We start from the raw sequence: 19,924 nt of genomic DNA, 5'->3' as shown, positions 1-19,924 counted from the left end.
TGGGGGGCTGGTTAGTTAGTTATGCAAAAATGGAGAACTCAATGTTCATACCACTGGGATGTGAGCTCATTTAAGGTGCTGTCCCTTCTGTTTGAAAACCAGCTTCTGTGGTTCTGAGTTTCCACATTCCTTTTGAACATTTTCCGTTGCCAATCAGCATGGAAGACAGCTTGGAACGTCACCGGCACTTGGCCTTCTCCTGACGCCACCTTGATTATTCAGCTGGAAAGCAAGCTGCTGAGAATGACAGTTCTAGAAGTTTCTGCTCTGACACTCCATGCATTAATCATAGCGGGAGATGACGAGAGAATAGGGACGTGCGAAACTGAAAACATTTTCATCCACAAAAGGTCAAAATGATCCATTGAGAATGTGGGTGGTAAACATGAATATAGAAGATAGTGGAATGTGAAAGATGCTGAATCATCTGCTCATAATGCATTTCCCTCAATTTTAATTTCCTTTACACTCAGTAAAAATTCTAGGCGATGTTATGACAAGTAGCTGAACTAGTGGTAATCATCCTCTGAAGAAGGGTCCTGACCCGAAACGTCACCCATTCCTTCTCTCCAGAGATGCCGCCTGTCCCGCTGAGTTACTCCAGCATTTTGTGTCCATCTTCAGGTTAAATGTCATGGATAAAAGGACATAAAGTGCGGGGGTAACGTAGCGGGTCAGGCAGCGTCTCTGAAGAGCATGGATAGGCCATGTTTCAGGTCGAGACTCTTCTTCAGACTGATTACCGGGGGAGGGGGCGATGAAAGCTGTGAGAGGCAGGACAAAGCACGGCAGCGAACTGGTCGACATAGGAAAAGGGTTGGGTGGGTAGGTTGGAACAAGGGCCAGATGTAAGAATGACGACTGTTCACAAGTGCAAGAGGCTTATGCCAGTAAAGACACAAAGTGCTGGAGTAACTCAGCATCTCTGGAGAGCAGGGATGGGTGACGTTTCGTGTCGGGTCCCTTCCTCAGACATGCTGAGTTGCTCCAGCACTTTGTGTCCTTTGTTGGTAAACCAGTATCTGCAGTTCCATGCGTCCAGTCTTAGCCAGTGGTTCCCATCCTCTGTAATGGACGTCCGCTCGTTCTCTTCCCGGCAGGGTTAGTGATACTCCAGGGACAGAGATAATCTGGGCTCTGAATGCTTGTCATTCTTTTCATATCATTTTTTCTTAAGATTTCGGAATTCACATAAACTAATTAATCCATAAATTATAGGAACAGAATTAGGCCATTCGGCCCATCAAGTCTACCATGCCATTCAATCATGGCTGATCAATCTTTCTCTCTCAACCCCATTCTCCTGCCTTCTCCCCACAACCCCCGACACCCGCACTAATCAAGAATCTGTTAATCTCTACCTTAAAAATATCCATTGACTTGTGGCCTCCACAGCTGTCCATAGCAATGAATTCCACAGATTCACCACACTCGGCCTAAAGAAATTCCTCCTCATCTCCTTTCTAAAGGAACGTCCTTTTATTCTGGTCCTAGACTCTCCCGATGGTGGAAACATCCTCTCCACATCCACTCTATCCAGGCCTTTCACCATTCTCACTCACAAGGGAGGCAGCATTCACTTTGATCAGCTATTTCTTGTCACGATTGCTGTTCAGTGTGTCCAGGAGGAAGTATTCCTCAGCAGTTTATCTCTGCAACATGCCTTACAGCCCTATATTCATAGCTATTAACATTTAACATGCATAGCTAATTTTTGACTCCTTTCCAAATCTGTCCAAATAGCCAGAAGACACAAGCGACAGAAGATGCTGGAAGCTGGAGCGGGGAAAAAGCCGAATTGCTGGAAGAACACAGCAGGTCAAGCAGCATCCGTGGAGGGAAAGGAATTGCTGACGTCCGGTTTAGTTTAGTTTATTGTCAGCGACTCTTCAGCTCAGTAACGTGTCACGTGTAACGAGGTACAGAGAAAAGCTTCTGTTGCCTGCTAACCAGCAAGCGGAAAGACAATACGTGATCCATCCACAGTGCCCAGATACATGATAAAGGGAACATTGTTTAGTGCAAATTGATTACAACTCTCCAATTAATTAAAGATAGCCCATGAATTGAAGATAGTCCGAGGGTCTCCAGTGAGGGTGTTCAAGTTGAGACCCTGCGTCAGGACTATTTGCTGTGTCCAAACACCCAAATCTGTTGCATTATTTCACAGAACACAGAACAGTACAGGAACAGGCCCTTTATCCCACAATGCCTCGCACGTCTCCACTAAATGTTCCCCCTCTCACCTTATAGCTATGCCCTCTAGTGTTGGATATTTTCACCCAGTTATGCCTCCATGGCACAGTGGCACAGTGGTAGAGTTGCTGCCTTACAGTGCCAGGGACCCGGTTTCCAACCTGAATACTGTCTGTACAGAGTTTGTACGTTCTCCCTATGGCCATTTGTCCGGGTGCTCCTGTTTCCTCCCACACTCCAAAGACCTGCAAGTTTGTAAGTTAATTGGCTTCGGTATAATTGTAAATTGTCCCTAATGTGTAGGATAACGCCAGTGTACGGGGGTCGCTGGTCGGCACGGACTCGGTGGGCCGAAGGGCCTGTTTCCGCGCAGTATCTCTAAACTAAACTACACTAAGCTAATCTCCTTGAAGCTTTGCCCCTCTCACCTTCCGATAAATATCGAGCCAAGAAGATATGGATTTCTCTGTAACTGCATGAATTAAGTTCAGGTGCTTTAAAGGTGAAGTCCTGAAGAAAATAATGGGTAAGTCAGTTTCCTCAGCAACTAGTGAACTAGTTCTGAAATAATTATGGAGATGTGGCCTGGTCTGAAATGTGAGATCTCTCTCTGCTGCCAGGGTGTCATTAAGCACTTCAGGAGGTTTTCATTTGCGGAATGTGAATAATGTGCTCTAAAAAAGGCTCATTATTAAATCCAGTGTGATATTTCCATTCGTACACGAAGCTGTCTTCATATTAGCTCAATTAGATGTCATTTTGTGCTTCGTGTGAAGCGGGCGGAATTTTGCTTTCCAAATGATTGCTGTTGGCCCTGTCTAACAATCTACACTGTCAGCTGGATTTTCCACTAAGGCTTTCCCTGATCTCGCACCACAATCTTGACAGAAATTTTAGTTGAGTTTTGTTTAAAGGTACAGCTTGGAAACTATACAACATGGTGGCACAGCGGTAGTACTTTCAGCGCCAGAGATCCGGGTACGAATCCCATCTACGGGTGCTGTCCGTATGGAGTTTGCACGTTCTCCCCGTGACCGCGTAGGCTTTCACCAAGATCTTTGTTTTCCCCCCACACTCTAAAGACGTACAGGTTTGTATGTTAATTGGCTAGGTATAAATGTAAATTGTCCCTCGTGTTTGTAGGGTAGTGTTAATGTGCGGGGATCGCTGCTCAGTGCAGACTCGGTGGGTTAAAGGACCTGTTTCCGCGCTGTATCTCTAAGATAAACTAAACTAAAGGTTCTTCGGCACACCGACCCCATGCCGACCATCGATCGCCCATTCAAGCTAGTTCTATGTTATCCCTGAAGAAGGGTCCCGACCCGAATATTCACCTCTCCATGTTCTCCACAGTTCCTGCTCGACCGGCTGAGTTGCTCCAGCACTTTGTGTCCTGCTATGCTATCCCAGTTTATCACCCACTCCCGACGCACTGAGAGCAATTCACAGAGGCCAATGAACTTCCGAACCCGCACGTCTGTGGGATGTGGGAGGAAAACTGAGCCCCTGGAGGAAACCAACACAGTCACAGGGAGAACGTGCAAACTCCACACAGGCAGCACTGAGGTGAGGAACGATCCCGGGTCTCAGGCGCAGTGAGGCATCGGCTCTGCTAGCTGTACCCCATTGTGCTGCCCAGAGAAATCCAGCGAAAAATGCAAACAAATGATACCCCTGTCCTCATCAATTGAACGTTAAATAATTGTTTACGGGCAGCACGGTGGCGCAGCGGTAGACATGTTGCCTTACAGCGCCAGAGACCCGGGTTCCATCCTGACAGATTCTTGATTAGTACGGGTGTCGGGGGTTATGGGGAGAAGGCAGGAGAATGGGGCTGAGAGGGAAAGATAGATCAGCCATGACTGAATGGCGGAGTAGACTAGATGGGCCAAATGACAACAATTCTGCTCCTATAACTAATGAACTTATGAACATTATGAGGGGCAGAGATAGAGTAGACAGTCAGAGCATTTCTCCCCGGATAGAAATATCGAATACAAAAGGGCATAGCTTTGAGATGAAAGGGGCAAGGTTTAAAGGAGATGTACGGTGATTCTTTTACACAAAGGGTGGTGAGTGCTTGGAACGGAGGTACAGATACGATAGCGGCATATAAGTAGGTAGGCACCTGCACATGCAGGAAATGAGGGATATGGCTGGATAAAAACAGGCAAGAGTTGGTATTGGTATCAAGTTCGGCACAGACGTTATCGCCCAAAGAGCCTGTTCTGTGTTGTACTGTTCTATGTTTTAACCATCTATCTGATGTCGTACTGTATTTAATATTATTTTTCATACGTGTTGATGTTTAAATCAAACGAAGATCAGATATGATCTCCAATTCGTGAGGAACTGTGTCGCCAGTCCACGTAGCTTGTCGTAGACATTGTCGTGGGGAGGGTCCAGATTTCTCACTCTCAACCCTCACCCAATGTTGGCAACCCCGGTATCTCTGAGCTAAACTAAGCAAAATTTATGAGGATGTTGCCAGGACTCGAGGGCCTGAGATATAGGGGGAGGTTGAGTCCTACTCTATTAGTTTGCCATTAAGGGAAATGACATTGTCATTAAGGGACATGTTGATAATTTGGCAGTAGCCTGCAGTCATATATGGATTGTGAAGAATCCAAACCTCGTGGAATTTTAAATATGGGGCCCATTACTTACAGATAAAGTACGGTGATAAGATGTATTCTTGTGGTTTGCATTCACTGTTGATAGTTTATTGAATTCAAAATACCATGTGCATCTATTTGAATAAAGGGGAAAGATGTATTTATATTTAGTTGTTTTGTGTAACAAATTGTACTTCCTTGTGTTTGATTAAAATATGTTATTTGGTTAAGATAGCAAAAATGCTGGAGAAACTCAGCGGGTGAGGCACCATCTATGAAGTGAAGGAATAGGTGACGTTTCGGGTCAAGACCCTTCTTCAGACTGATGTAGGGGTGGCGGGGGCGGGAAGAAGAAAGGAAGAGGCGGAGACAGTGGGCTGTGGGAGAGCTGGGAAGGGGAGGGGAAAGAAGGAGAAAGCAGGGACTACCTGAAATTGGAGAAGTCAATGTACATACCACTGGGGTGTAAACTACCCAAGTGAAATATGAGGTGCTGCTCCTCTAATTTACGGTGGGCCTCACTCTGGCCATGGAGGAGGCCCAGGACAGTAAGGTCAGATTCGGAATGGGAGGGGGAGTTGAAGTGCTGAGCCACCAGGGGATCAGATTGGTTATTGCGAACCGAGCGGAGGTGTTGGATGAAGTGATCGCCAAGCCTACGCTTGGTCTCACCGATGTAGAGCAGCTGACACCTAGAGCAGTGGATGCAATAGATGAGGTTGGAGGAGGTGCAGGTGAACCTCTGCCTCACCTGGAAAGACGGCTTGGGCCCTTGGATGGAGTCAAGGGGGGAGGTAAAGCGACAAGTGTAGCATTTCCTACGGTTGCAAGGGAAAGTGCCAGGAGAGGGGGTGGTTTGGGTGGGAAGGGACGAATTGACCAGGGAGTTATGGAGGGAGCGGTCTCTGCGGAAAGCCGAAAAGGGAGGAGCTGGGAAGATGTGGCCAGTGGTGGGATCACGTTGGAGTTGGCAAAAATGTTTGTTGTACATGACGGCTGGTAGGGTGGAAGGTGACAACAAGAAGGACTCTGCCCTTGTTACGAGAGGGGGGATGGGGAGTGAGAGCAGAGCCACGGGGTATAGAAGAGACCCTGGTGAGAGCCTCATGTATAGTAGAAGAGGGGAACTCCCGTTCCCTAAATAATTAAGATATCTCCAATGCCCTGGTTTGGAACACCTCATCCTGGGTGCAGATGCGGCACAGACGGAGGAATTGGGATTAGGGGATGGAGTCCTTACAGGAAGCAGGGTGGGAAGAAATGTAGTCCAGATAGCCATGGGAGTCAGTGGGTTTATAGTAGATGTCGGTCAGTAGTCTGTCACCTGCGATGGAGATAGTGAGGTCTAGAAACGGTAGGGAGATGTCGCAAATGGTCCAGGTGTATTTGAGCACCGGGTGGAAGTTAGTGGTGACATGGATGAAGTCAGTTAGGTCAGTCGGTTAAGAGTTCAATATATTCATGAAATAATTTCTCTGTATTCTTGGGGCTTTGCCAAATGCCCTTGGATCAGTTTCTGCAGTAGAGATGCTTTAATGTGCTTTTCAGACTATTTCTGTCCTTCTAGTCTCATTGATGTCGTACTTTTTTTGTTGTTGTTGAAGTGCTCTGCACCCAAACAGATTCAACCTTGGAGCAGTTTGAGGCTGAATTAGATATTGAGGGTGTTCCAGCACAGAAATAGATCATTCAGCTCACTGAGTTCAAGAGGGAGTTAGATTTAGCTGTTGGGGCTAAAGGAATTAAGGGATATGGGGAAAAAAAGGAACGGGTTACGAATTTTAGATGATCAGCCATGATCATATATTAAATGGCAGTGCTGGCTCAAAGGGCCGAATGGCCTACTCCTGCATCTATTTTTCTATGTTTTCTATGTTTCTATGGTTCTATTCCTATGGAATGCAGATGGATGAGGGTGATCTTGTAGAATCATGAGAGGAATAGAGACACGCAGAGTCTCTTGCCCAGAGTAGGGGAATTGTGCTGTGTTTTGGTTCTTCTACTTGTTTGGATGACTGCAGAAACCAAATTTCGTTTGAACCTCAATGAGGTTCAAATGACGACAAATAAATTGTATCATTGTATCATTGAATCGAGAACCAGAGGACATCGGTTTAAGGTGAGGGGGGAAAGATTTAATAGGAAAATGAGGGGTGACGTTTTCACACAAAGGGTGGTGGGTGTATGGAACGAGCTGCCGGAGGAGGTAGTTAAGGCAGGTACGATCGCAACGTTTAAGCAACATTCAGGCAGGTGCATGGATAGGACAGGTTGAGAGGGATATGGGCCAAACACAGGAAGGTGGGACTTGGTGGGCGTGGGCAAGATGGGCCGAAGGGCCTCTTTCCACGCTGTATGACTATAAACTAGAGTAAATAATATACCAAAGGAGACTGGGTGTGTAAGAAGGAACAGCAGAGAGACACAGAAAGCTGGTCTCGACTCAAGTAGGGTCTCGACTCGAAATGTCACCCATTCCTTCTCTCCAGAGATGCCGCCTGTCCCGCTGAGTTACTCCAGCTTTTTGTGTCTATCTTCGGAGATTCAGACTGGGGACTGCCTGGAAAATATGCCCGTTCAGTAGCTGCATATGTTGCATCACAGTTTGGCTGCCAGAGAGAAGGATATAGCCTTCCAAATGCTACAATACACAAGAGTGCCATCTTAAAAAGCACATTCATGTGCAGCAAATTTGCTTTGTAATGGGATTATAATGCCATCTACGAGTCCCTTTACTTCAATAAATGTTCTCTTGTGTAGTTCTGTGTCAGCAGCTCAGCTTCAATTTGCCCACTAAGGAAGACCCCATTAATAAATAACAGATGGCCAGCTAAAAGGGCACGTCAGTAAGCCAAAATAATCATTTGTAAATTGCTGTCTTTGACCAGTGGTGAATGGGTAACCGTGGGCTAAGTTGGTGGGAGTCATTGCCTCGTCTGTCAGCTGGAAGACTTGCTAGAAGACCAAGCTCAAGTACAGTCGGTGAAGAAAGCAAGTACTGAGGGCGGCATGGTGGCACAACTGTTGCCTCCCAGTGCTGGAGACCGCTACACAGCTCTACAAGATCACCCCCTCGTCCTCCTGCACTCCGAGGAAGAGAGTTCGAGCCTGCTTAACCCCTCCCCCCCCCCCCCCCTTTTGCTCAGGCCCTCCAGTCCTGACCTCGGGTTGGGGGTGCTGTCCATGTGGAGTTTGCACCTTCACCCTGTGAGTTTCCTCCGGATGCTCCGGTCGTCCACCCACGCCCCAAACAGACGTGCGTGTTTGTAGGTTAAATGGCCTCTGCCAGATTGCCCCCTGGTGTGTAGGGCTTGGATGAGAAAGTGGGAAAACATAAAATAAAACTGGGGTACAGAGCGATCGCTGGTCGGCGTAGACGCGGTGAGACGGGGGCCTGTTTCCGCGCTGTATCACTAAACTAAAGTAAATAAAGTTGCTAAAAATCCAATCCTATGTGAAGTACATTTGGCACAGGGGCAGCAAATTGCAGTGAATAGATTGGCAAACAGCCATCGAATTGCTGCCATTTCACAGCAAGTCACTGCATGCAAAGCACTTATGAAAGCATGGAACTACCAGGCAGAAGACACATGCAGCTGTGGAGCAGTACAGACAATGTCCCACCTACTGGAGTGTGACCACGCCCCCCAGTGCAGCCCCCAGGACCTGGCTGAACCGACCCGACCAGCTGTGACCTGCGCCAGATACTGGCAGAACGACATCTGAGATTGCAACGGACTCGAAGAAGAAGACTGCATGTGACAAGAATCCTCTCCTATAATACCAGCACTTTGTTTCCCCATCAAGTCCACATATAGACGATCGCAAACACCTCAGCCCTAAAAATCACTCAAGTGCTTTCTGCTAAATGTTAGCTGCACACATTTAGAGTATTTCCCAACATTGTGGCAGTTCAGGGCTGACAACTGCTGATGTACACAGAGCTCTAGTTTATGTAGTGTAGAGATACAGCGTGGAAACATGCCCTTCGACCCACCGAGTCCATGCCGACCAGCAATCACCCCGAACACTAGTTCTATTCTACACTCTAGGACCAATTTACAGAAGCCAATTAACATACAAAAACCTGCACGTCTTTGGAGTGTGGGAGGAAACCAGAGCACCCAGAGAAAACCCACGCGGTCACAGGGGAAATGTACAAACTCTGTACAGACAGTAATCGTAGTCAGCATCAAACCCGGGTCTCTAACGCTGTAATGTAGCACCTCTATCACTGTATAACTGTGTCGCCCAAGTCATACAGCCTGGAAACAGGCCCTTCGGTCCATCTTGCCCATGCCGACCAACATGCCCCAATGATAAGTCAGTCAATGATGCCGGCAGTCGGCGACAAAAATCGCCAAGTGGGACAGGCCCTTAACTGTCCAAATGACTTTTAAATGTTGTTTTAGTACAACTACCTCCTCTGGCAGCTTGTTCCATACACCCACCACCCTTTGTGTACCCCTCAGATTCCTATTAAATCTTTCTCCCTCTCACCTTAAACCAGGCACGTGCCGACAGGGTAGGCAAGGTTGGCACTGCCTACCTTGGCTAAAATTATAGTACATGTAATACATGAAATGCAATACATGTAATACGTGAAAGTCTGTGCAGCCCACATGCCGTCGACGCTGCTTCAAGGCTTCACGACGAGGGCAGCAGAAGGCAGCTGAAATTCTGCCTTTGCACCGTGGACTGTGTACTGCGCATGCAAAGCGCAAGTGGCTGTAAAAGGACAGCGCCGCTGGGGGGTTGGGTAAGAGTTCATTTCACAGCGTGTGGGGAGTCTGGCCAGGGGGTAAAGTTGCGTGAGGGCAGGAGCGTTGAGAAGGAAGGGGTCAGGAATCATGCCAGCAACCAGCTCAAGAGCGGGTCAGCGGGCGATGGATAACAGGACAGCGGGCGGTGGAGCTTACTCCATGTGTCAGCACGAGGAACCTCAATTGGTCCCTTGTTCGCGCTGACACAGGAGTGTCCACTGCCCGCTGTCCTGTTATCCATTGCCCATTGACCCGCTCCGCTCTATGATCTTTGCTCTTGAGCTGGTCCCCTCACTGTTCAGGCGGAGAGCACTGCCAGAGGTGAGCGGGCCGGCAGAAAGTGCTGAGCTCCCAGCGACCGCTCGCAGCCACCGGAGCTACTTCCCTCCCCGGCCACAATGCGGTGGCTCCGCGGGCGGAGCTGGTTACTGGCATGATCCCGACCCCCTCCTTCTCAACGCTCCTGCCCTCCCCGCAACTTTATCCCTGGCCAGACTCCCCACACGCTGTGAAAGGAACTCTCCCCCTTGAACTAGTATTGTCATTCAATAAGATCACAACTGATTCAACTTGTCCCGGTGTGCTCCCATTTTTCCCACCATCTCTCCACCTGCCGTCACCCTCCACCCCCACACATTCAGTAATTCAGAATGAAGGAGATTTGGCAGCCTTGGGCAAATTGAATTGTTACTTTCTTTATTTTTATTTCTTTATTTTTACGGAGAGGAGAACAATCTGCGCATGCGCGGTTTAAGATTTTTTTTTAAAGCCGACTGACTGCCTACCCTGAGTAATTACTCACCGCATGTGCCTGCCTTAAACCTATGTTCCCTGGTTCTTGATCCCCCTACTCTGGGTACAAGACAGCATGTATTCACCTTATCTGATCCGTGAATGAATGAATGAATGAAGGGCCTGTTTCCCTGCGTAATATTTAAACTAAACCGCATCACATCACCCTGATATTTACTTCTTTTATCGGTTAACATTTAGAGAGAGTGCATTTCACCCGCTATGTCCCGGGAATCTTCATGTCTGTGGATTGGATAGGACAAAGTCTGGCAGTTCTTGTAGCTGCTAATTGGTCAAAATGCTTCAAGATTCTGAGACAGTTGCAGGTGCTCGGATTTTTAATAACCTTTCACGACAATATTGTGTTTAGTTTCTGTCACGTTATTACCTCCATTGAATAATTTGGATTTATTTTTTGATTTTTTTTGTTTTGCCAGGGCAATTTTTTTCCTGCTCTTCAAAGGGGTGTCGACAGTGGAAGGGAGAGTGTATCCACTGCCTTCAGCAAGTGTCGGTATCAAGCATTCACTTGGCCAGGTGCACCATAATCAAACAGAGAATAAAACTCCTGGTACAATACACTGACAACCCTTGTCATTTTCCAAGCAGCATCTCCTCCGCCTGCACTGCTCTGACATTTCTCAGCTCTCCTTATCAGTTGCCCAAAGCACACAGAGTGGTGTAGCTCGCTTACACTCAGCAAGTCTGTCCTTCAAGCAAAGCTCAATCCTGTTCACTGTGACTCACTGGTGTACTGACGTGAACAGATCTGAGTGCACAAGAGAGAATGAGGCAGGGGAGGGGGGGAGGGGGAGTGGGGAGGGGGAAGGGAAGACGGGGAGAGGCAGAAAGGGGAAGAGAGATAGGGAGGGTGAGAGAGAGGGAGAAATTGAAGAGGGCTGGGGGGGAGGGGAGGAAGGGACAGGGAAGAGGGGAAGGGGGGTAGAAGGAGGGGAGAGAGGGGATGAGATGGGGGAGAGAGGGATGGAGGGGGAGAGTGAATGAGGGAAGGGGGGAAAGGAAGGGGGGGGGAAGAGGATCCCAAGGCATAAAGTGCTTCTGGACCAATGAAGCCCTCTGGCAGTGTAGTCATACAGGAATGGACAGGGCTGATTTACACACGGGAAAACAGGCACAAACAGTAATGTGATAATGACCTGATGATTTGTCAAAGCAACGATGATCGATGGTTAAATATTGATCAAAGCTCCAGGGATCTTTATTCAGAGACAAGAAGGAACCTTGGCCTCATGTCTCATCCAAAATATTGCATCCCCTCTGTACTTCAGTGAATGTGGGTACACGTATTGCCAGACCTTGTGTGGAACTTAGAAACACAATAATCTACCTCAAAGGTGAGACAGAGAGAGAGAGAGAGAGAGAGAGAGAGAGAGAGCGAGAGAGAGAGAGAGAGAGAGAGAGGATGAGAGGAAAGGAGGGAGGGAGGGAAAGAGATAAGGGAGAGGGTGAGAGAGGGAGGGGGATTTGGGGTGAGTAGAGAAGGGGAGGAGAGAGATGGAGATGCAGAGATGGAGAGTGAGGGAGAGAGGGAGGGAGAGGGATAGGGAAAGGGAAAAATCACCTATCCATGTTCTAAGATGCTGCCTGACCCACTGAGTTACTCCAGCACCTCTGCGCCTTCTGTTGTAAACCAGTAATATGCAGTTCTTTGTTTCTGAGTCTGAAGAAGGTTCTCAACTCGAAACATCACCTATTCCTTTTCTCCAGAGACGCTGCCTGTCCCGCTGAGTTACTCCAGCCTGTTGTGTCTGTCTTTGTTTCTACATCTCTCTAGTTTTCCATGTTGTGGCCTTCGGTACAAATTCCCATTGTTAAGCCTGATTCCTCTCCCACCCACACACACTGGGCCCAACCAACCTGTCCAGGAAAACACACACCTTTGGAACGTGGGGGGAAACTGGAGCACCCGGGATGAACTGAGAGAATGTACAAACACATGGCAGAGAAGTCAGGATCAAATCCGGATCCAAACTGTGTCACTACTGTACTGCTCTTTGCATGATTGTAACTAAATGGTTATTCTAGTCTATGATCTTCATTCTTCCAGGCTCCAAACTTAGTTTGCCCTCATTTAATTCCTGGTGCCCTCTGTTGGTTGAAGGTTTTAATTGCTGTCCAAATGATTCAACTTACCAAGGCAGTGGCTTCACCCTGACCAAAGTACGGCTCCATTGATGCAGCCCAAAATAGACTCACTCTTACAAGAATTATCTTTAATCAGGGGTTTAAGAAGGAACTGCAGATGCCGAGAAAATCGAAGATGGACAAAAATGCTGGAGAAACTCAGCGGGTGAGGCAGTATCTATGGAGCGGAGGAAATAGGCAAAGTTTCGGGTCGAAACCCTTCTTCAGACTGATGCTGTGAGGTGTCTTGAACATAGGTAGGGAGGGATTTAACCAGGGGGGATAGGATGGAGTTGAGGTATGTGGAAGTAAGTTCGGTAGGACACAAACAGGCAGAAACAATGGGACTGCCAGGACAGTCAGGTTAGTGGATTTTGGGGAGAAGGTAAAATCGTGCCGTGCGGGGCTGGGGAACGATGAGGTTGGGGGCTTGGGAGGGCAGGGAGCCGGAGTTGATGAAGTCAGTGATGGTGCTAGAGATAGTGGCCTGGTGCTCGTCTGTGGGGTCATGGTCCAAGGATAAGTAGGAGGAGGTGTCTGAGAGTTGGCGCGTGGCCTCAGACTTGTAGAGATCAGCGCGCCAGACTACCACGGCACCTCCCTTGCCGGCAGGTTTGATCACCCAGTCTGGGTTGTTGCAGAGTGAGGGGAGGGCTGTACATTCAGGGGGGGAGAGGTTAGAGCGAGACAGGGGAGTGTAGAAGTTGAGGTGGTTGATGTCCTGCCGGCAGTTTAAAATATAAAGGTCTAAAGCCGGTAGATGGCCATGAGGGGGGGGTCCAAGAGGAGGGGGGGTGGGTGGGGGGGGGGGGGTCCGTTGGCCATGAGGGGGAGTCACAACCTGCCAGTGGTTTAATTTCAAGTTGCAAATTTGGTAACCAGTTTTGGTTACGTTGGGGCCACGGTAGCCAATTTTAAAGCTAATTTCATGTCCATTTGCATGAATCTATTAATCGGCAGCCTAGTCTTTGTAGGACTGCTAGGCCACTCCCTCTTCTCCCCTCTCCCATCGGGCGAAAGGTATAAAAGTGTGAAAACGCACACCACCAGATTCAGGGGCAGTTTCTTCCCAGCTGTTATCAGGCGACGAAACCATCCAACCACAACTAGAGAGCAGTCCCGAACTTCTATCTACCTTATTGGGGACCCACGGACTATCTTTAATTGGAGTTTACAGGACTTTATCTTGCATTAAAAGTTGTTCCCTTATCATGTATCTGTACACTGTGGACACTGTGCACTGTGGATTGTCACCGTGCATTGTCTTTCCACTGACTGGATAGCATGCAGCAAAAGCTTTTCACTGTACCTCGGTACACGTGACAATAAACCAAACTCAGTGTTGAGTTGACCTCTGTAGGGCTCGGAGTCATGCTGTATCGGCCTGCCAACCTGGCACCACGTGACTGGAGCATTGAGGACACAAAACACCATTTAACTAACACAGTGGTTTCCCAACTTTTTTGGGCTACCGCCCCCTAGTGCCCAAGACGCACCCTACCCTAGCAGTGGCCCAGCAGTAGAGTTGTCACCATACAATGGCAGAGACCTGGGTTCGGTCCTGACCTCGGCTGCTGTCTGTGTGGTGTTTGCGTAACCATGCGGGCCTCCTATGGATGCTCCGGTTTCCTCCCACATCCCAAAGGGTTTGCAAGTAAATGGGCCTCAGTAAATTGCCCCCAATGTGTCGGGAGTGGATGCGAAAGTAGGATACCATAGAACTAGTGTGAACAAGTGATCGATGGTCAGCATGGACTCGGTGGGCCGAAGGGCCTGTTTCCATTATTCTTTCAACTCAATTTAATTCAATTCAATTCTTCTTGAGTAGACCAAGCTTGTTTTCATAGATTCCAGTTGTAATCATTTCCTCCGATTTAAAATATGCAAATTGGCAACATTATACACAACTTCTCCAACATTATGATTCTTCTCACTGTTCCATTTTGTGTGATGGTTGAGATAATGTCAATGTGCAGATATGCATATGAAAAGCAGGATTACTTTAAATTCATTACCTCAGACTGAAAGTAGATATAAGGCATTTGGAATATTGTGAGCCGTTTTGGGCCCAATATCTGAGGAAGGATGAGGTTTACGAGAATGATCCCAGGAATGAGTGGGTTAACATATGATGAGCGTTTGACGGCACTGGGCCTGTACTCGCTGGAGTTTAGAAAGATGAGGGGGAACCTCATTGAAACTTACTGAAGAGTGAAAGGCCTGGATCGAGTGGATGTGGAGAGAGGGTTTCCACTCGTGGGAGGGCCGTAGCCTCAAAATAAAAGGGCGCAACTTTAGAAAGGAGGTGAGGAGGAATTTCTTTAGTGAGAGGGTTGTGAATCTGTGGAACCCATTGCCACAGATGGCCGTGGAGGCCAAGTCAATAGATATTCTTAAGGTGGAGATTGATAGATTCTTGATTAGTACGGGTGTCAGGGGCTATGGGGAGAAGGCAGGAGAATGGGGTTGAGAGGGAGAGATAGATCAGGTATGATTGAATGGCGGAGTGGATATGATTATTATTATTAACATTATACTTATGGGCGCCTTTCAAAGACTCTCAGTGACGCCTTACAAAATTTAATAAGCAGATTACAAAACATATAAGCAGAATAAAAAAAAAACGAAAAAAAAATAGTTGGGACATCAACAACAAACAATTCAAAGAGAGAGCGGCAGCAGCTTAACACGCTAGCGTTCACTTTCCCTTCCGGCAGCCATCTTGGAGACAGAACAATCAAAACACATTTTAACATTGAACATCCACCACAGTGACTCCTCCACACTCCTCACTGTGGTGGAAGGCAAAATATAGTTCAAGTCCTTCCCCTAGCACATCCGCGATTTGTTCTTCTAACTGCCTTTGTTCATTCTTATTCTTTTTATTTTGAAAAACTTGATATGAAATTATAGATCCTCTGATAAATGCTTTGAAAGATTCCCATAGTAAAGCGGGTGAAATATCTGGGGTGTCACTGGTCTCGAAAAAAAGTTCCATCTGTTGTTTTAAATATATACCACCTTGTGGATCATTTAAAATTTGAGGATTGAACCTCCAAAACGATTTTTTGTAAGACATTCCTTCAAGTTTAAAAAAAAAAGTTAACGGGGAGTGGACAGAAATAATGCTGTTGTGATATTTTGGGTTCATTGTATAGGGGATTAATCCACTAGGAAATAGTCTATACATGAGTATGTTTTGTGTACCATTGAATAAAACGAGTATTCCCTTCCAACTGGGTTTGCAATCCTCCAAACATCTGTTGTATTTGTGTTTTTTATGTATGTATTTAGGAGTTCACTAGTTTTAGATTTTGTGTTACCCCTCTTTTGTTATATAGATTTATCCAGGTACGGATCTAAAACGCAATTAAATATAGTTCAAGTCTTTCCCGTAGCACATCCGCGATCATGGGCCTCGAGCCTCCGTTGACGGGACGGTCTTGACTCCCATGGCCAGTGTTCGGGCCCTCCGCATCAAGGCGCTCCATTCCCGCATCGGGGGGGATGTCAGCTCCCCCGCGCCGGGCGATCGAACCTCACGTCGGGGCTGGTCGTACCTCCCGCGGCGTTGGAGCTCCCGACTAGCCTCACCCAATATATGGGCCCAATGGCCTAATTCTGCTCCTAGAACTTACGAACTTATGAGAGCATCTTATTGAAGCAAACTTGAATTTGTTGGCCTGTTAAAACCCTGCTTGCAGCGCATGGTGAAGCTCACCAAAGTGTGATGTGCATGAACAAAGTCGCTGGGCCGTTCTGTAGGCCGGGACAGCTGGGCAGATCAAAGCCGACTGGCAGCGGCACAATGACAGCACTGTGGAGAGGTGATGTGCTCCATCACTCACATTTATCGTCTGAGGGAACACAGGAATTTCACACTCCATATCGACACGGCTCAAATCAAAGGGGCCAACTCTCTGCCAGGCATCACCGAGATTCACACTTATCACACAAGCAACTTTCTCACCCCTGTTTGCATGTTCTTTCAGCAGTGGACTAACGAGCAGGCAACTGAAAAACAGACGGGCACGCCTGCCTCTCTCTGCCCCTGCATTTCCAGTAGTTCGATAATGAGAAGACTGAAGTTCACAAAACACACTCGCTATTCTTTGCCGTTTAGCCAGTTGAATATGAGGCACAGTTGCCCCACAAGCTGAAATTGTCCCTCATTCATTACAGTACTTCTCTACATTGTGTTGTTTAGTTTAGAGATACGGCATAGAAACAGGCCCTTTTGTGCACCAGGTTCACACCGGTCATTATGCATATGTGTGTTTGTATTGGGAGTGTGTATGGTGTGTGTTGGTGTGTTGGTGTGTGTTGGTGTATTGGTGTGTGTGGTGTGTGTTGGTGTGTGTTGGTGTGTGTTGGTGTGTGTTGGTGTGTGTGGTGTGTGTGGTGTGTGTGGTGTGTGTGGTGTGTGTGGTGTGTGTTGGTGTATTGGTGTGTGTGGTGTGTGTTGGTGTGTGTTGGTGTATTGGTGTGTGTGGTGTGTGTTGGTGTGTGTTGGTGTGTGTTGGTGTGTGTTGGTGTGTGTGGTGTGTGTTGGTGTGTGTTGGTGTGTGTTGATGTGTGATGGTATGTGTTGGTGTGTGTGTGTTGTGTGTGTGTGTGTGTGTGTGTGTGTGTGTGCTGGTGTGTGTGTGTGGTGTGTGTGTTGTGCGTGTGTGTGTGTGTGTGTGTGGGTTGTTGGTGTGTTTGTGTGTGTGTGTGTGTGTGTGTTGTGTGTGTGTGGGGTGTGTGTGTGTGAGTTTGTGAGTGTGTGTGTGTGTGTGTGTGTGTGTGTTGTGTGTGGTGTGTGTGTGTGTGTGTGTGTGTGTGTGGTGTGTGTGTGTTGTGTGTGGTGTGCGTTTGTGAGTGTGTGTTGGAGTGTCTGTTGAATTGAAAAATACAGCACGGAAACAGGCCCTTCGGCCCACCGAGTCGAGGCCAACCATCGATCACCCGTTCACACTACTTCTATGTTATCCCACTTTCTCATCCACTCGCAACAGAACCGGGGCAATTTACAGAGGACAATAAACCTACAAACCCTGACCTTTTGGGAGTTAACCAGAGTACCTGGGGATATCAAACAGGGATAGCCTGCAAACTCCACACAGGCAGCTCCCGAGGCCGTGACTGAACCTGGGTCTCTGGCGCTGGGAGGCAGCGGCTTTACCAGCTGCGCCACTATGCCGCCCTTGTTGTCGAAGTGTTTAAAATTCACTGGCCATCCCTGCAGCATCCTCTGTGGGAAGTGCTGGACTTCCAAACAAAGTGTCCTCTGTACCTTAAGCTGCGAGAATAAAGATGATCCACAAGCGAGGCAGGATCTGAGCAAGATACCTGCTATAAATCTAGCTGATGGATTCTATTCAGACTGCGGTCTGTGAAGACTGAAGGATTCAGTGTGAGGCTGGAAGTGAATTAGAATTGGATAACAAGCAACTTTTTTTTTCCCCCAGCCGCACATTAAACGGAATGGAACAGAAATTGCTGGAAAAGCACATCCCGCCATGTTAATTGGAAGCTTTAGCTCATGGTTTAGATCTCACCCTGTGCCGCAAATTGCTGCCGACGCCAGTCAGTGATATCTTGGTGATTCTGCACCTCATTCACACCGTCCGTCTCCGTAATTAGCGGATGAAAATAACCAGAGAAATAAAAACAAGCCAGCGACAGAGAGGGAGCAGACTCTAGGTCAAAACGGCCCCCTCTCCCGTGTCCACCTAGCACTTGCCAGTATAGACACAGAGTGCTGGAGTAACTCAGTGGGACTGGCAGCATCTCTGGAGAGAAGGAAAATGTGATGTTTCTGGTCGAGGCCCTTCGTCAGACTCAGAAACAAAGAACTGCAGATGCTGGTTTACAACAGAAGACACAAAGTGTTGGAGTAACTTAGTGGGTCAGGCAGCATCTTAGAAGAACATGGATAAGCGATGTTTCCCTCTCCCTCTCGCAGGCAGCATCTCTGGAGAGAAGGAATAGGTGACGTTTCGAGTCAAGACCCTTCATCAGACTGAGGTGTAAACCAGAATCTGCAGTTCCTTCCTACACATTTTGTGACTCACCAGGCTTTTTATCCTGCCTCTCCTCTCTCCCTGCTTTCCCCCCCACACCCTGAGTAGCTGTCTGTGTGGAGTTTGCACGTTCTCCCTGTGACCGTGTGAGATTTCTCCAGCTGCTCCGGTTTCCTCCCAAATGGTGCGGTTTTGTAGGTTAATTGTCCTCGGTAACGTTTTTTGCCGCTACTAGTTAGTACGCAACGAAAGCTTTTCACTGGTACACGTACCTCAGTACACGTGACAATAAACTATGCACACATACATAAGAATAATGAAAGGCATAGATAGAGTGGATGCAGAAAGGATGATTCCACTTTTGGGACAGTCTCGGACCAGAGGTCATAGCCTTAGAATTAAAGGGCTGTCTTTTGGAAAGGAGGTGATGAGGAACTTCTTTAGTCAGAGGGTAGTTAATCTGTGGAACTCATTGCCACAGAGGACTGTGGAGGCCAAGTCAGTGGATATTTTTAAGGCAGAGATAGACAAATTCTTGATCAGAACTTGTGTCAAAGGTTATGGGGAGAAGGCAGGAAAATGGGATTTGGTGGCAAAGATCAGACATGATTGAATGGCTGAGTAGACTCGATGGGCCGAATGGCCTAATTCTACTCCTATAACTTGTGAACTTGTGAACAATCAGACTGCGGAAGGGTCCCGACCTGAAATGTCACTGATCCGTGTCCTCCAGAGATGCTGCCTGACCCGCTGAGTTACTCCAGCACTTTGCGACAAGCTTGATACGGAAAGAGAAATGCAGAATGAGATAGAAAGAGAATAGTTTAATAGAGGGGGAGAAATTCAAAGGGGAATTAAGGAAACTTGAAAAGGGACAGTGCCTGGGAATTGTTATGTTAATCTTAATGAAGTTCATATGTTATAGGAGCAGAATTAGACCATTTGGTCCAAAGGGTCTTGGGTGATCTATCTTTCCCTCTCAACACCATTCTCCTGCCTTCTCCCCGTAACCCCTGACACACTTCCTAATCAAGAATCTGCCAATCTGTGCCTGAAAAATATCCATTGGCTTGGCCTCCCACAGCAGTCTGTGGCAATGAATTCCACAGATGCACCACCCTCGGACTAATGAAATCCCTCCTCATCCCCTTCCTAAAGGAATGGCCTTTTATTCTGAGGCTAGGACCCCTAGTCTTAGACTCTCACACGAGTGGAAACATCCTCTCCACATCCACTCTATCTAGGCCTTTCACTATTTGGTAAGTTTCCTTGCGGTCACCCACGTCAGTGAGTGATGGGTGTGGGGACGACAAGGATGCTGCAAATCTGCTGCCGAATCATCGGAAAATGTTTACAAGCCTCCAAGGAAGATAGATATCAGTAGAAAGCCAGCAGTAATTTACAAGTT

The 19,924-nt window shown here is 47.6% G+C and overlaps 1 protein-coding gene and 1 long non-coding RNA gene across 2 annotated transcripts in view; both read right to left on the bottom strand.

Moving 5' to 3' along the window:
* Window positions 1–19,924, bottom strand: part of tmem132c (transmembrane protein 132C) — an 815,186-nt gene that overhangs the window by 460,784 nt on the left and 334,478 nt on the right. The window lies entirely within an intron of this gene.
* On the bottom strand, window positions 3,088–17,433 carry LOC116987287. The gene is made up of 3 exons (XR_004415686.1): window positions 17,412–17,433; window positions 10,174–10,176; window positions 3,088–3,116 (listed from the first exon to the last, which is right to left on the bottom strand). It is a non-coding gene; the product is annotated as an uncharacterized LOC116987287 (long non-coding RNA).

The sequence above is a fragment of the Amblyraja radiata genome, chromosome 25 (genome assembly GCF_010909765.2).
Source record: "Amblyraja radiata isolate CabotCenter1 chromosome 25, sAmbRad1.1.pri, whole genome shotgun sequence".
NCBI lineage: Eukaryota > Metazoa > Chordata > Chondrichthyes > Rajiformes > Rajidae > Amblyraja > Amblyraja radiata.
Note: the sequence above shows the minus strand (reverse complement) of the source record. Positions and strands in the feature narration are given on the sequence as shown.